The 17,285-nt window shown below is 35.5% G+C and overlaps 1 protein-coding gene across 3 annotated transcripts in view; it reads right to left on the minus strand.

Moving 5' to 3' along the window:
- The window catches only part of LOC127841517 (uncharacterized), an 84,568-nt gene that overhangs the window by 19,344 nt on the left and 47,939 nt on the right, over positions 1-17,285 (minus strand). For all 3 annotated transcript variants that reach the window (XM_052370395.1, XM_052370394.1, XM_052370396.1), the window contains exons 15-16: positions 1,649-1,914; positions 761-932 (exon numbers count right to left, since the gene is read on the minus strand). The gene's annotated coding sequence lies outside the window, so the exon portion shown is untranslated. The remainder of the gene's footprint in view (positions 1-760; positions 933-1,648; positions 1,915-17,285) is intronic.

The raw sequence follows: 17,285 nt of genomic DNA on the forward strand, positions 1-17,285 counted from the left end.
CCTATGACCTTGACCTTGAACTTAGGGTTTGCGTATAGATTTGGAAATCTATTACGGGTATGTGGTTATCCCCGCCGTCTGTCCGTTGTGACCACTATTTTTTCCTACACTATAAGCAAGAGAACCTTGAAACTTACACACATGGTAGCTTTGAGCATATGTGAGACAGTGCACTATTTGGAATTTTGATCTGACCCCTGGGTCAAAAGTAATGGGGATTGGGGTGGGGCCAGGTCAGAGATTTTCAATCATATTTTTAGGTTATTTTACATTAACTTCTTCATTTCTACACTGATTTACTTCAAATTGATACTGAACATCACTTATGACAATACGGTCAATTGCACCTATGCCTGGCCCCATTACCAACCCTGGGGCGCACCTGGGTAAAACATGCAGCGTGGGGATATGCGTTGGCCTCTGCCGCGCCATTTCTAGTTTTAATAGTTTTAACAATGTTAAATTTCAAAAGCGCTTGGTTTGAATGAATGATATGCTTAATGTACACTAGTGTTCTTACTTTTCTTACTCCAAAAGCTATATATGCTATTAAGTGCATAGAAACTATGCAAGTAAGACTTACAAAATATTCACGATTCGACTGATTTCAATGCGTTTTTTATGCTTTTTGGTTGGTACAATATTGATCAAAATCAATTTTCTAATAATAATGTGATAAGTGTTTTTGTGGACTGGAGCTTCAAATATCATAAACTCAGGGCTAATATTTCTCAAAAATAGAGAAACGCATATACATTACCTGTTATTATTCCACAGATTTTCCCACAGTTGGGGCACACTTGTTTGACAGCAAATTGTTGGCTTATGCAATCAGTACAGATTATGTGACCACAGACAAGTTTCTTGGGATTAGTAAAGTCATCCATACAGATAGCACATTGTCCTTGGTCTTTCAATTCTTGTTCTGAAATCTATGTCAAATATGCCAATAAAAAATGTCTTGTCTGTTCTTTTAAAAAGCCCTTAAGGTATTACAGTTGTCAACTATTGTGTAAACAGTCAGCACTGTAGTGCTCTAAAGTCAACTCAATTTTGGGGTTGAACACCAAAGTGTGTTCACTTTTGTATACACGGAGAAAAAAATACAGACTTTTGTAGTGCCAATCAAGACCCCCCCCCCCCTAAAATGAAACCACACTAGCTATATGCCAAGATTCATTAACCTTTCTGTTCGAAAGATAAAGTTTTATATGACAAACAAGCTTTTTAACACTTAACCAAATTTAATTACCAGACTTTAAAACTTCTCTGAAACCAGGTTTATAAAAACCACAAGCTCTACAATCTTTTCATTCTGTACTTCTTTTTCTGAGATTGGTTGAGCATGAAACTATTGTATAATCCCATGTCAAAAAAGTCAGCATATATGACTATTCAAATTAAATCCTCACTGAACTGGCTAATAGTAAGTAATTCGAACTTCAGAAAAATGTTGTAGTAGTTAACTTACATGTTCAAAAACAAATTATAATAATTCTGTTTATAAAGAGGCAATGTGTGCAACAATACAAAATACAAACATGCCAAGTTTTGACTTGACATGTGGCAAATGTGGACAGCATTTTTCTCTCAATATTTGTTATGCAATTATCACAAAGAATTTAAAAATAAAACCATATCTGCTTACAGAAGGGGCTTTTGTTTCCGTTTGAAAACCCAAATCACAAGGTTTGTTGTGATACCGCAGAGAGGACGTTCCGAACTTATCTGCTTTTGAAAGCTCCCCTTTCTTTACAAATTCATCAAACCTTGTCTGAATTTTCATTACGACTTCTGGGACAATATCAACAAAGTGTATCTCCCTCAGTGAAGAGTCAGCTCCTAATTTGCTGTACAACCACACTGCCTGTACATACTGTTCTGTGCATATATCCATCGGAACTCCAAAAATTGCTGCAATTATATAGAAATGTCCATTATATATAAATATTTATGAAGAGGAATATAACATTTTACTGCATAAACATATAAACGTACATATGCAAATAATAATGACTTTGTACAATACAGAGATTGCAAGATAGTGTGTCTCGTTTCTATTGAACACTGTTAGTGGCTCTTATAAAATATGCGGTACAGGTATAATGATGGCAATTCTTGTATTAAGAGTATTTCTCAAACTGCCAGTGAATTATTGTTTTATTCTAACATAAAAAAACTCATCCATACCAAATGGATAGACACTCTGAAATTTTAACCAGAAATACAATATTTGATGTATGATCAAAAACAATACAATTCCTTACTACTTTATTAATAACTGTTGACATACATCTAGAGTGAGATATCAGGCTACTGCGCCCTGCTCCAGTTGGGTTTCCTAATCTAACCCCTCTAGGTAAGTATACACAACAAAATTGAAGATGTTTTGAAATTTTATATATTTTGGCAAACAAATTTTACTTGATATTGCTTTAAAATATTCTGTGTTACAGTAAGACCAAAAATAACTCTAAATAGATTAGCAAAATTTTAAGAAGTTACTATCCTGGCCCTTTTTAATCTGTGCTTGTTGTTGTTCAAAGTTCAAAAAAATACACCACGAATGAACATGAACAGATATAATATTATAACTCTGATTGTCAAAAAAGCCTATCGAATCACAATGTGCTTTCATACAAGTTTTCAAAAGTATGATTATGAAAATAAAATTGTATCTCTCGCACTCATACTTGAAGTTACAGTAGACACTTATTCAAAAATAAGAGAATCCTTGCCCGTTATCACTAACATCGTTTTACTTGATAAACCTACTAAATTTGTGGGTCAATGTGCTGTCATTGATTGCCTTCCTTATTGTCTGTTTGTGATTGTGTCCACATTTTGGTTCAAACTGGAAGTGAGTTAGTTGTACACCACTTGCTTCGAGTTCATAACAAAAGACTCACTATCAGCTATTGACTTTGTCAAGTTCTACCACATAAAAACCTTTTTTCTTAGTATTCACAACTGATCGATGTACGAATGCAGGTCCAAATTAATCGTTTAACTTTATTGCTTCACAAACGCAGTCAAAGTAAACAAGAGCTCCGCGATCAGAGGCAAATGCCCCCACCCCAAACAGGGCCTTGACACAGGATTGTATGCAACAAAACTGACCATGAGAGTAAATCTTATCATATAAGTGTGACTTAGCCACTTAAATAAGTTTTGAGTTGACAAAGAATAATGCACTGCTGTTAAATCATTGTTACAGTAAATGGGTTGAGTATACTGGTATTATAGTATTATAACTATGGGTCATCTACTGTCCAAGGCCAATGCACATGTGAAGTATTAAGCCAATTGGTCAATTCGTTGACGAGTTATTGATCAGAAATGATTTTCACACTTATTGTGACATTGACCTTGATCTTTGACCTGGTGACCCCAATTTCAATAAGGATCATCTACTGTCCAAGGTCAATGCATATGTGTAGTATCAAGCCCATAGGTCAATTTGTTGACGAGTAATTAATTGGAAACAAACTGAACTACAAACAGACAGACCGATCAACGGACTAACGAAGGACATCCAGTAAAAACTATATACCCCGTCTTCTCTAAAGGGGGCATGATAATGTTGATTTGAAATGAATAATTCATACGTTAATGGTCATGTCATTAAACAAGAGGGCCATTGTCGCATAATTGATGTATTTCATGTCGCATAATTGGTGTATTTCATGTATATTCCTTGTTCGGTGTAACTGAATACATAATATCTGTCTTCATGAAGAAATGCATAAATGGGCATCATATGTCGTCGTCAAATTAGACGAAAAAATGCACCAAGTTATGGCCCATGGCTGGGTTCACTAATTTGTTATGTCTATTGTAAGCACATGCAGCACTGTTAATTTGTGTATATTTTCATGTTAAATGACAGGTGACAGTTAAACAAACGTGGTCTCGCTTAATTATTGGCATATATATGCACAAGATATGTAAGTCACACATAAAGCCATCCCGTATCAGGTAATTCAACTCATGTTAAAGTCAATCATCCAGACAGCCGTCACCCAATTTATTTGTCCATTATTGTATAAATTGGCATCTGCGTTGTATGAAGGACAGTCTTACTTAAACGGCCGAACATACAAGTCGCATTATTGCTGGCTTTCGCGGGATGGGCCCATTGCGGGCTTCGCATGTATCTTGTATTTGACAAACCTTTTGGAAACGTTGTGTTGTGTTAATAAGCAGAAATAAAACGCAAAGAAATCAGAAATGAACTTTGTTGGTTATTACTGTGTGATATCAACGAACAATGTGTAATTACGCTACACAGAACATTTTATGGAGCCGTGTACCATGGATACGACCGAAGTACGATCACAAGTGCGATCACGTGCCGAAAAAATGAAAACATCACAACCACAACGCGACATGAATTCAGGTCAGTTGTTTAAAAAAAATTATGGCAAACTTGGAGAGGGAATTTCAAAATTTATAAAGTAGAAAATTCAAGTAAAAGGCGTCATGACAACGAAATGTTTAAAAATTGTTTTAAAGAATTTTACATAGTCAGATGTTAAAAATAATAATGATGATAATCAATTATGTACGAACAAATTTTGCAAATATCAAAATCATGCAAATTTTGCAGTTATCGGTACATTTTTATAAATAGCGGCGAATTGAGAATAAAAAGAGATATTTGAGTTTTACATTATTTTTATGAGTTATGGAAATCATTAAACTAAAGGCGTACACACAGCGAGTATTTAAAGAATTTGTATATATTTTTGGTATTGTTAGAATATAGGATTATGTACGGACTTATGTTTTTTTTTTGCTTACCAATACATTTTAAATTGTTGGAATGTTTGTAAATTTTCATTAAATTAAAATGTACGAGGAAAAATAAGAGTATTTAAAACAGTTTTGTTTATTATTTAAATAAAGAAAATTTGTGGATGATTTTATTTATTAATATAATAGGAAAACTCGAAGAAGGAACAAATATAAAAAATATTCAAAGAATTTACCTAGTATTTTACATTGGCAGAATTAAGAATTTAGGAATTTAGATTATTTAAGTCAGTTTTGTTCATTATTTAATAAAGAAAATAAGGCGGGTTTTGTTTATTAGAAAGATAAAGAAAATTAAAGAGGACGAATAAATAAAATTATTGGAAAATTTAAAAATAGTTTTCCGAATTGTAAAAGAAAGAAAATAGGAAATAAGAAAAATAATGTTGATTGCGAATATGAATAGGGCAGACACAAAAAAAAAAAAATATTATGTAAATATGTATATACGTCATTGTGTTGATGCAAATATATGTAGGATATCGGTAATATTGAAGGTCTTGAGAAATTTTAAGTAAGAATTTAATGCGATCTGACGCGTATAGCGCAGTGAAAATATAACGATATGTACGCATTAAATTTCTAATATAATTGTTTAAGGGTTACAATTATATTTTATGAGCACGGCTGACTGATCAGCGTTCGGACATACCGAGCCCGAGGTTCTGATAACCTTAGCGTCCTCATGAGTAAGAGAATTTATCCCTGTGCCATCGAAGCAAATTACGCTATGGACAGAAGATGCGATGTCGCATAAGAATTATTTGAGTAGTTCGATTAGGAGCAAAGACCTGAATTTTGAAGTATACCGATACGTGTTCTTATATTATGAATGCATATATATAAAAGTCTGCCTTGTCATATTTGCGCATTTTTACAAGTGCACAGGTCAAACATGTCAATAAATCTATGCCCAACGGCAAAACTATAGTGATAAAGATGAGGTTTATGAACAGGTACGTCTATCATTACCCATTACTCTAGGTCAATAAAGTGGCGCGCGCCTGTCAAAAATTTACTGGCCGCACGTGCGTAAAATGATTATGCCTAAGGCGGTACACAAGTCATATTAAGTAAATGGCTTGTCAGATGTCAAACTGTCATGTACTTATCCGAAGTTTGTTTTGAGGAATTGACTAATATTTTTTCGTTGTAAAGAATTTATTTTTTTGAATAAGATATCACAGTAAGTTGTCATGACGATATTTAACAATAACTAAGGGGATATTTATAAATGTTTGCCATGATGTTGAACAACTGATACTTGTATCACCACGACGCAGATAAAAATATCGAGATTTGAAGACAACGCCGAAGAAGAGCGACTTCGCGAGACAACGCCTTCCACAACGAATAGAAGAAACAAACAACATAATTAGAATGGAACATCACGGCGTTTACTCTCAAAGTGAATACCTGGTTCTATCGCTAAAAGAAGACCAACGCCAGAAGATTTCGAAGGACAACAAGTGACGCAACATTGGACACAATACTTGTGACGTTAAACACTATAGAGTAGATGCAGCCGTTCAACTGTTTGACGTGCGTAGATAACGCATTTGGAATGATACTTCCGAGGCCTAAGACATCAAGGAGAACACTGCTATAGTTAATACCTCGTGAGCATTATGGCCAATAGAAGATCTTAATGTCCCAAGAGAAATGAAGACGCTGGAACCAAGAACAAAAGTACAATCAACAACAACAGAAACAACAATGCGATCACAAAGGTTTTAACATACGTCACAATTGATAAGCAACGCGGTACGCATCAACACCATATCCAGAGACAATATCACGATGGATTCAACAACAGAAACAACGACGTGATGACGGCTGGTTCAGCGATAAAAACAACAGAAACCACGATGACATATCCAGCCTCGATGTGAACCTTGATACGCAGATGAGTGCAACCGACCACGTGCGATTTGCCTACACAGCTTGGCGATAGACAGAGCTTCTTCACGACAGCAATGGTAGATAACATCACCAATGAATCAACATAGACAGAAAACAACAAACCAAGACATCTACTTGACAGCAACAGGTACATATTCAACCCGGGCAATACCTTCTTCGAATGGACAGCACAGGAGGTCACTAGTCAAACAACGCCTGTAGTGTTACGTGGACAATCGATCAACGTCATTTAACATTGATACATGATATTGTAAGACACTTGTCATTCAGGATTTGATCTTTCTAAAGATTTTAAATCATAAAATATAAAATCTTTCTTTAATGAAAATGAGGTGTGTCGCATAATTGATGTATTTCATGTCGCATAATTGGTGTATTTCATGTATATTCCTTGTTCGGTGTAACTGAATACATAATATCTGTCTTCATGAAGAAATGCATAAATGGGCATCATATGTCGTCGTCAAATTAGACGAAAAAATGCACCAAGTTATGGCCCATGGCTGGGTTCACTAATTTGTTATGTCTATTGTAAGCACATGCAGCACTGTTAATTTGTGTATATTTTCATGTTAAATGACAGGTGACAGTTAAACAAACGTGGTCTCGCTTAATTATTGGCATATATATGCACAAGATATGTAAGTCACACATAAAGCCATCCCGTATCAGGTAATTCAACTCATGTTAAAGTCAATCATCCAGACAGCCGTCACCCAATTTATTTGTCCATTATTGTATAAATTGGCATCTGCGTTGTATGAAGGACAGTCTTTCTTAAACGGCCGAACATACAAGTCGCATTATTGCTGGCTTTCGCGGGATGGGCCCATTGCGGGCTTCGCATGTATCTTGTATTTGACAAACATTTTGGAAACGTTGTGTTGTGTTAATAAGCAGAAATAAAACGCAAAGAAATCAGAAATGAACTTTGTTGGTTACTGTGTCTTTTCCACGAACGATACACAATTACGCTACACCATGATGGCCCTGTATCGCTCCACTGCTGAAAAAAAGGCTGAAACAAATATTCTCTGCATGTGCAAATACTTAAATATAGGCCCTATTTAAGCACATGTACACTTGTGTGACCCCCTGGGCTGGGTCAAATTTAACCCCAGGGGCATAATTTGAGCAAACTTTGTAGAGGACTACTATATCTCACTACATGTACATACAAAATATGGTAGCCCTAGGTCCTAGAGTTAAGGGCAAGAATATTTTAAAATTTTTCACAAAATAAGCAAGATATGAGCGTATATAATGTTCAATTTTGTGACCCGCGGGTCAGGTTCAAATTTGACCCAAAGGGCATAATTTGAACAAACTTGGTAGAGGACTATAAGATGTTACTGCATACCAAATTTGGTAGCCATAGTCTGAATGGTTTTTGACAAGAAGATTTTTAAATATTTCACAAAATAGGCGCTTTATAAGCGTTTATTCAATTTTTTGACCCCCCAGGGCAGGGTCAAAGTTGACCCCGGAGGCATTATTTGAACATATTTGGTAGAGGTTTATTAGATGTCGCTACATATAAAATTTGGTAGCCCTTGGTTCAATGGTTATGGACAAGATAACTTTTAAAGTTTTCACAAAATAGGCCCCATATAAGCGTATATTTAGTTTTGTGACCTCCCGGCAGGGTCAAATTTGACCCAAGGGGCATAATTTGAACAAACTTGGTAGAGAACTTTAAGATGTCACTACATACCAAATTTGGAAGCCCTTAATATAATGCCTTATGGTTAAGGACAAGAGACTTTTTAAAGTTTTCACAAAATAGGCACTATATAAGCATATAATCGATTTTGTGGCCCCCAGGGCAAGGTCAAATTTGACTCCTGGGGCATAATTTGAATAAACTAAGTAGAGGACTATACAATGTCACTACATACCATTTTGTGTAGCTCTAGGCCTAATGGTTATGGACAAGATTTTTTTTTAAAGTTTTCACAAAATAGGCATTATATAAGCACATGTTCAATTTTGTGACCCCCGGGGCAGGTTCAAATTTGACCCCAGGGATAAAATTTGGACAAATTTGGTAGAGGACTATAAGATGTCACTACAGACCAAATTTCATAGCCCTAGGCCAGATGGTTATGGACAGAAAGATTTCTGAAGTTTTCACAAATAGGCCTAATATCAGCATATGTTCAATTTCGTGACCCCCCCGGAGCAGGGTCAAATTTGACCCCAGGGATAAAATTTGAACAAATTTGGTAGAGGACTCTTAGATGTCACTACATACCAAATTTGATAGCCCTAGGTCCGATGGTTAAGGACAAACAGATTTTAAAGTTTTCACAAAATAGGCCTTATATAAACATATGTTCAATTTTGTGATCCCCCGGGGCAGGGTCAAATTTGACCCCAGGGGCATAATTTGAACAAACTTGGTAGAGAACTATAAGATGTCACTACATACCAAATTTGGTAGCCCTAGGTCCAATGTTTATGGACAGAAAGATTTTAAAAGTTTTCACAAAATAAGCCCTTTATAAGCATATATTCAAGTTTGTGACCCCCGGGGCAGTTTCAAATTTGACCCCAGGGGCATAATTTGAACAAACATAGATGAGAACTACACTGCAACGCCGATATATCGCGAATGGTGGGGTCCAAAGATCGCGAGTGCGATATATCCAGCGCGCAATATAAGTCGAGAAATGTCTAACTTAATTGTATTGCAGTTAATTTGTCATTGTTTTCATTTTATCTACAGCGCCGCTACATATTTGTATAATAATAATAGCAAACCAATGCTACAATAAACATTTTCATAACTACGTAGTATCTGTATTTATTATAAAAACCAAAATGTAAATTATATTTTTTATTTTCATGTTCGATCGCTCGCAATTCAGCTCAAAAGAAGAATTCTTGTCGTAAAAAAAATAATAAAATATAATTGTGCATAGATTCGAATTTACCCTTATAAATAGCCCTAATAAAGGAACTGAAACAGCGTAACGGTAACAATACCGTTTGTTTATATTATCTTTTATTAAGAGGAAATGTCAATGCCACATTATTCGCGAGATACCGCGGTACTTTAGTTGAAATATACAACAAAACTTTTCAAGGAAATTAAATTATCTCAATGTTGTACCCGCTACAAAATTTTTAATTACTTATAAATACACCCACGCCAAATGTTGCGCACATTTTATCAGGACAAAGAAATTCATGACAAGTACCGAAATTTAACGATTTAAATACCAGTAAACTGTTAATAATAACTTTCCAATGACACTAATTGGTTAATTCTTAAGTGTTAAAAACAACCCCAGCCATGTGTAAACAACACTGTCACTTATCGACTGTTTTTTCACGCTTCACTGAGTGCCATAGTAAGCCGCGAAATATAGTATGTTAATACTAGCTAGAACCGTATTTTTGCTTAAGTTAGCGAATTCTCAGATTAAAACATGTCATTTAGTGATCATGCTCGTCGGATTTTTGGGAGCCATAGCCAAAGCGCGATATATTGGACAGCGCAATATACCGGTCCGCAATATATCGGCGTTGCAGTGTATTACATGTCACTACATACCAAATTTGGTTGCCCTATGCCATACGGTTATGGACAAAAAGATTTTTAAAGTTTTCCCACAATAGGCCTTATATAAGCATATGTTCAATTTTGTGACCCTCGGGGCAGGGTCAAACTTTACCCCAGGCGCATAATTTGTACAAACTTGGTAGAGGACTATAAGATGTCACTACATACCAAATTTGGTAGCCCTATACCCAATGTTTATGGAAAAAAGGATTTTTAAAGTTGTCAAAAAATAAGACCTTTATAAGCATACTGTAAACGTATAGAAATTCGTTGGTATGAAATTTCGTTGTTTAATTAAAAACAACTAATTAGTTGACATGTAATTTCGTGGATTGCAAATAAAAAAACAACTAATTCGTTTATACGTAATTTAGTAGATTTCAAATGTTCGGGGAAGACTGACCGTCATAATAATTAAACTTTTACTAAAACAACCAGTGTAATAACGAAGCATAATCAGCTAATCTGTGTTGACAGCAAGACTTGAGGTTTATGTGCATTGAAGCATGAAAGTGTAGCCGATAATTTCCGAAAAGAGCGATAAAGTGGCGCACTTGTGTCCCCGCTCGCTAATTGTTATCAATGTTGTTTTGACAATATTTGCACTTTTCAGCGCAGTTGGTCCCCTAGTAGTAACAATTGAGTAATAAGGTCCTCAAAATACACGTGTGTAAACTGTTATGTGTCTTATAACTTTAATTGGAACTAATTCATATGTGATAAATCTGCAAACTATTAATTTGACGACGTCACGTAAAAGAGAACAATAGTTAATGTACAGTTTAAATACCGTGCTTGATTTAAAAAGTATTATTACCCAAACACTTATCAAGAAATCAACATATTGTTTTAACTAGCATATCTCAATCAATAATGTCTCTTTCAAAATGTTTTCGGATTAAAAATGTATAAATAAACGTTGGTACTTGAATTCGTGGTTCAGCGGACCAACGAAATCCACAAAAATTCGTACCACACGAAATTTTATGGTTTTACAGTATATTCAATTTTTTGACCCCCGGGACAGTGTCAAATTTGACCCCAGGGGCATAATTGGAACAAACTAAGAAGAGAACTATTACATGTTACTACATACCAAATTTGGTAGCCTTATGCCATACATTTATGGACATGTAATATTTGAAGTTTTCACAAAATAGGCCTTATATAAGCATATCTTCAATTTTGTGACCCCCGGGGCAGGGTCAAATGGGACCCCAGGGGCATAATTTGAAGAAATTTGGTAGAGGACTATTAGATGTCTCTACATACCAAATTTGATAGCTCTAGGCCCATTGGTTATGGACGAAAAGATTTTTAAAGTTTTCACAAAATAGGCCTTATATAAGCATATGTTCAATTTTGTGACCCCTGGGGCAGGGTCAAATTTGACCCCATGGGCATAATTTGAAGAAATTTGGTAGAGGACTATTAGATGTCTCTACATACCAAATTTGATAGCCCTCGGCCCAATGGTTATGGACGACAAGATTTTTTAAGTTTTCACAAAATAGACCCTATATAAGCATATGTTCAATTTTGTGACCCCCGGGGCAGGGTCAAATTTGACCCCAGGGGCATAATTTGAAGAAATTTGGTAGAGGACCATTAGATGTCTCTACATACAAAATTTGATAGCCCTAGGCCCAATGGTTATGGACGAAAAGATTTTGAAAGTTTTCACAAAATAGGCCTTATATAAGCAAATTTTCATTTTGTGTGACCCCCGGGGCAGGTTCAAGTTTGACCCCAGGGGCATAGTTTGAACACATTTGAAAAAGGTTCACCCCAGGAATTGGACCAGTTGTTTAGTAGAAGAAGATGTTTTAAGGAAAAGTTAACGCACGTACGCACGCACAACGGACACAGGACCATGACATAAGCTCTGGCCAATGGAGCTAAAAACTGAATAATCAAGAATTTTTGCTTTATTTCTTTTGCTCTTATCCTGACATGGCCATTTTGTTGAAACCCGATATTATCCGTGCACAAGATTTTGCATTTACTGTAAATTGATCTCTTTTTTGTCATGATTAACTTTAAAAAGAAAATTACATCATTTCTGATCCTTAAATAAATAACTTGTATAAATAATTTGTAATGTTTTCATTTCATATTAATAAGACAAAATTGAATAGTTTTAAGCTCTCCATGAGTCTGGGGCTGTTTGTCAGAATAACTTCATAAAACTAAGTTCAAAAAGGCACGGACAAGATGTCTTTTATGGAGAAAATTATGACGAACAATCAAATTCACCGATAAACAGTGTCAGATTTAGTCATATTTAATGATCCAGTGTCATTAGTTTTACACTTTATATTATGTAAAATTATAACTTCAAATTGTAAATCTGCATATTATTCTTCTGTGCAGTAAAACAATTTTGGAAGATGATATCTAATTATAGCTTATAACAATAAGTTTATTTTAAACCATATAAAAGCAAAAAGGCACAAGACAATAATAAAACAAGGGCTGTTTGTAAAACATGCATGCCCCCCCCCCATATGGGCTGTCCGTTGTAGTGGCAGCCATTGTGTGAATACGATTTTTGTCACTGTGACCTTGACCTTTGACCTAGTGACCTGAAAATCAAAAGGGGTCATCTGCGAGTCATGATCAATGTACCTATGAAGTGTCATGATCCTAGGCAAAAGCGTTTTTGAGTTATCATCCGAAATTCATTTTACTATTTCGGGTCACCGTGACCTTGACATTTGACCTTGTGACCTCAAAATCAATAGGGGTCATCTGCGAGTCATGATCAATCTACCTATGAAGTTTCATGATCCTAGGCGTATGCGTTCTTGAGTTATCATCCGAAAACCATTTTACTATTTCGGGTCACCGTGACCTTGACCTTTGACCTAGTGACCTCAAAATCAATAGGGGTCATCTGCGAGTCATGATCAATCTACCCATGAAGTTTCATGATCCTAGGCATATGCGTTCTTGAGTTATCATCCGGAAACCATTTTACTATTTCGGGTCACCGTGACCTTGACCTTTGACGTAGTGACCTCAAAATCAATAGATGTCATCTGCAAGTCATGATCAATCTACCCATGAAGTTTCATGATCCTAGGCGTATGCGTTCTTGAGTTATCATCCAAAAACCATTTTACTATTTCAGGTCACCGTGACCTTGACCTTTGACCTAGTGACCTCAAATCAATAGGGGTCATCTGCGAGTCATGATCAATGTACCTATGAAGTTTCATGATCCTAGGCCCAAGCGTTCTTGAGTTATCATCTGACAACCACCTGGTGGACGGACCGACAGACCGACTGACAGACCGACCGACATGAGCAAAGCAATATACCCCCTCTTCTTCGAAGGGGGGCATAATTATGGAGTGTTGTTCTAAATCAACATTTAAATTTAAAAGTTTGCATTTTATTTCTTTATTGCTAGTGCAATATATTGCATATTCTGTTGTTATGATTATGTCAGACAGATTCTCTGCTTGTTTTATTTTTGTATCTTGCCAGATCAAATTATAACAGCTAGATCACTGATAACATTACTTCACAGAAACAATGAGACCAACTGTTTTGAGACACCAGATTGATTTATGGCAGCTATAAGGCGGTAATACATCAAAATCTGCCAACTTGGTGACATTTCCATGACTTGTAGCAAATGTACCGCCACTTAAGTAACAAAATTATTTTGTGCAGAAACCACCAAATTTTATCAGATTTATAGATGACATTTTAAAGAAATACCTGAAAATGGCTTATTTAATGTTATATAATTTATTATATTGTAGGACAAACAGCACCCAGACAATCTGCACCTTGTAAATTTGTTGAACAGGGCACCCGGTCATTGGCACCGATTAAAGGCTTTGAAACATGTTTTACTTTGCAGCCCAACACTACAAACTCCACCATCTTATAATTTTAATATGTAAATCTTCAATATCACATAACAATTTGAATCCTAATCAAAACAACGTAAATAAAAATTATTTAAATGCAAGTAAATGATAAACACAGTTCTTTATACCTTGACGTTTTGAGGGAAATTTTGCAAGTTTTAGTGCGTAACTGTAAACCAAAATTGAAGGTCCCCCTGGGTCATGCAAAGTGGTGTACAACTATATCATCGGGGGAAAAGGCAGAAATCGCCAAACTCAATGAGGAAATTAAGAATCATCAAAATCATCATCTTTATATTTCTAAATCTTTTTTTTTATTAATTCAATACTTTAATATGGTATTCATGTATAAAATATGTTTTTTTAGTTTAAACTCATCTGTTGATCTTTAAGCATTTACAAAAACTTATTCATCTCCATGTAAAACTTAGTTACACCGCAGGCGCAATGTTTTACAACCAATATTTCGAGTGGGTCAGCAATTTATATATATATATATATTTCAGGGATCATATTTTTTTCGGTTTTGTCGGTCCTAGACCGATTGCGGTCATGAAAGACCGATTGCGGTCATGAAAGACCGATTGAAAATCCTAAACAGTCGGTCTGATTCTGTTTGCTAAAATTCCCGTGAAAAAAAAATTACACAGTGCACATGCTAACACCCCCTAATGACATTCTTATCTCGATTAGGTGTGATAAACCATTCGCTGCAGTCTCTAAACCAGTCAGGACCGGTTTATTGCACGTCAGACCAAGAATAAAAAATTTGTGAACAGCGGATTAAAGACATGTCCGAAATTAACGAGGGTGGTCAAAAATTGTGCACCTTATACACTGAAAGCACGCGCTGTAACTAAACAAAACATGCCGATACATTTTCCACCAGCGTAATAATCCGGTAATATAATTATAAATGAAAGTTGCGGATCTGATCGACAGAACAGTCGAAAGTTATTTTTATGGGCGGAACTTCACATAAAACAGTACACAAGAAAAATAATATACATTGTATAAATCTTTAGTAAAAACCTCGTTAGAATTGAAATAATTCATGTACTTTATAGTTTGTTCCGTTTAAAAAAATGACTAAGGGAATTTTACTGGTACATTTATTATACCACCTTCATGAATGGCAAAATCAATGGTATATATTTTAACGTAATTTGTCAGAATTTCGGACATAAATTTTCGGATACTTTTCCCCCATTTATATCCAGACGGATTGATGTTGCGGGAAAATATGATCCCTGATATATATATATATATATATATATATATATATATATATATATATATATATATATATATATATATATATATATATAGAGAGAGAGAGAGAGAGAGAGAGAGAGAGAGAGAGAGAGAGAGAGAGAGAGAGAGAGAGAGAGAGAGAGAGAGAGAGAGAGAGAGAGAGAGAGAGAGAGAGAGATAGATAGATATAGATATATATATATAAAGCTTCCAATAACTTAGTTACATGCAATACAGTCAGATGATTAATGATTAAATGCAAATATGTAGATAAATTGCTATTGATTTATTGTCAGTAAATACAAATAAATCTTGTGAACACATAAAACATGTTGTGTAATAATGTATGATCATATAAGAAAAAAACAAATCAGTTACAGGCTAAAGTTTAAAAAACTGGTTAATGTTGCCCAAGTTCTTATAATACTGTGATGACAAAATGACGTATCTAGGTCTAGTACTTTTGTTAAAACTTTACCTCTTAAATACGTATTTTCACACATTTGTATTCCCTTAGAAAGATATATTTAATTTAAGACCGTTATGACTTAAAGATTCAGTTTTTTAAAAGGCTTCATCTCCAAACCTTAGATACTGCATGATTCGCAGCAAAAATAAACTAGAACTTTGTCACAGACGTGACGAATAACCCCACATGCCACATTGAAACAGAATATTTTGCATGTTGTCTTCACAAAAAACAGCGAACACCAAGCTCAATGTTTAAAATGCACTAAGTGATCCCGTGACCTAGTTTTTCACCCGGCATGGCCCATGTTCGAACTTGACCTACACATCATCTAGATACAGCTTCTGACCAAGCGTGGTGAAGATCGGACGAAAACTACTTGAATTAGAGAGCGTCAACCATGTTAAATGTGTAAAACGTACTAAGTGACCCCGTGACCTAGTTTTTTATCTGGCATGGCCCATGTTAGAACTTGTCCTTAAGATCATCAAAATAAAACTTCTGACCAACTTTGGTGAAGATCGGATAAAACTACTTGAATTAGAGAGCAGACACCATGCCGAATGTTAACAATGCACCCCATGACCTAGTTTTCGGCAAAGCATGGCCCATGTTCAAACTTGGCGTAGAGATCATCTAGATACAACTTCTGACCAAGTTTGGTGAAGATATTGGATAAAAACTACTTTAATTAGAGAGAGGACACCATGCTGAATGTTTAAAATGCACTAAGAGACCCAATGACCTAGTTTTTGACCCAGCATGACCCATATTCAAACTTGACCTAGACATCATCCAGATACAACTTCTGACCAAGTTTGGTGCAGAAAGGATGAAAAATACTTTAATTAGAGAGCGTACACCATGCTCAATGTTTAAAATGCACTAAGTGACCCCGTGACCTAGCTTTTGACCTGCCATGATCCATGTTCGAACTTAGCCTAGACATCATCTAGATACAACTTCTGACCAAGTTTGGTGCAAAAAGGATGAAAACTACTTTAATTAGAGAGCGAACACCATGCTCAATGTTTAAAACGCACTAAGTGACCCTGTGACCTAGTTTTTGACCCGGCATGACCCATATTCGAACATGACCTAGACATCATCTAGATACAACATCTGACCAAGTTTGGTGAAGATCGGATGAAAACAACTTGAATTAGAGAGCGGACACTTAATACGGATCGACAGACAGACCCACAGACCTACAGACAGACAAGCTCACTCCTAAACTTTGTTTGTGGGGGTATAAAAAACCGAACAGACTGCGATTTACATGCAGGCTTTTCTGGTTTTATGCTGTTTGCACTTGCCTGCAACCACATAAATTGTTAGTGGCATCAGATAGTTGTCCTTATAATATTTTATA

This window comes from Dreissena polymorpha, chromosome 8, assembly GCF_020536995.1.
Source record: "Dreissena polymorpha isolate Duluth1 chromosome 8, UMN_Dpol_1.0, whole genome shotgun sequence".
NCBI lineage: Eukaryota > Metazoa > Mollusca > Bivalvia > Myida > Dreissenidae > Dreissena > Dreissena polymorpha.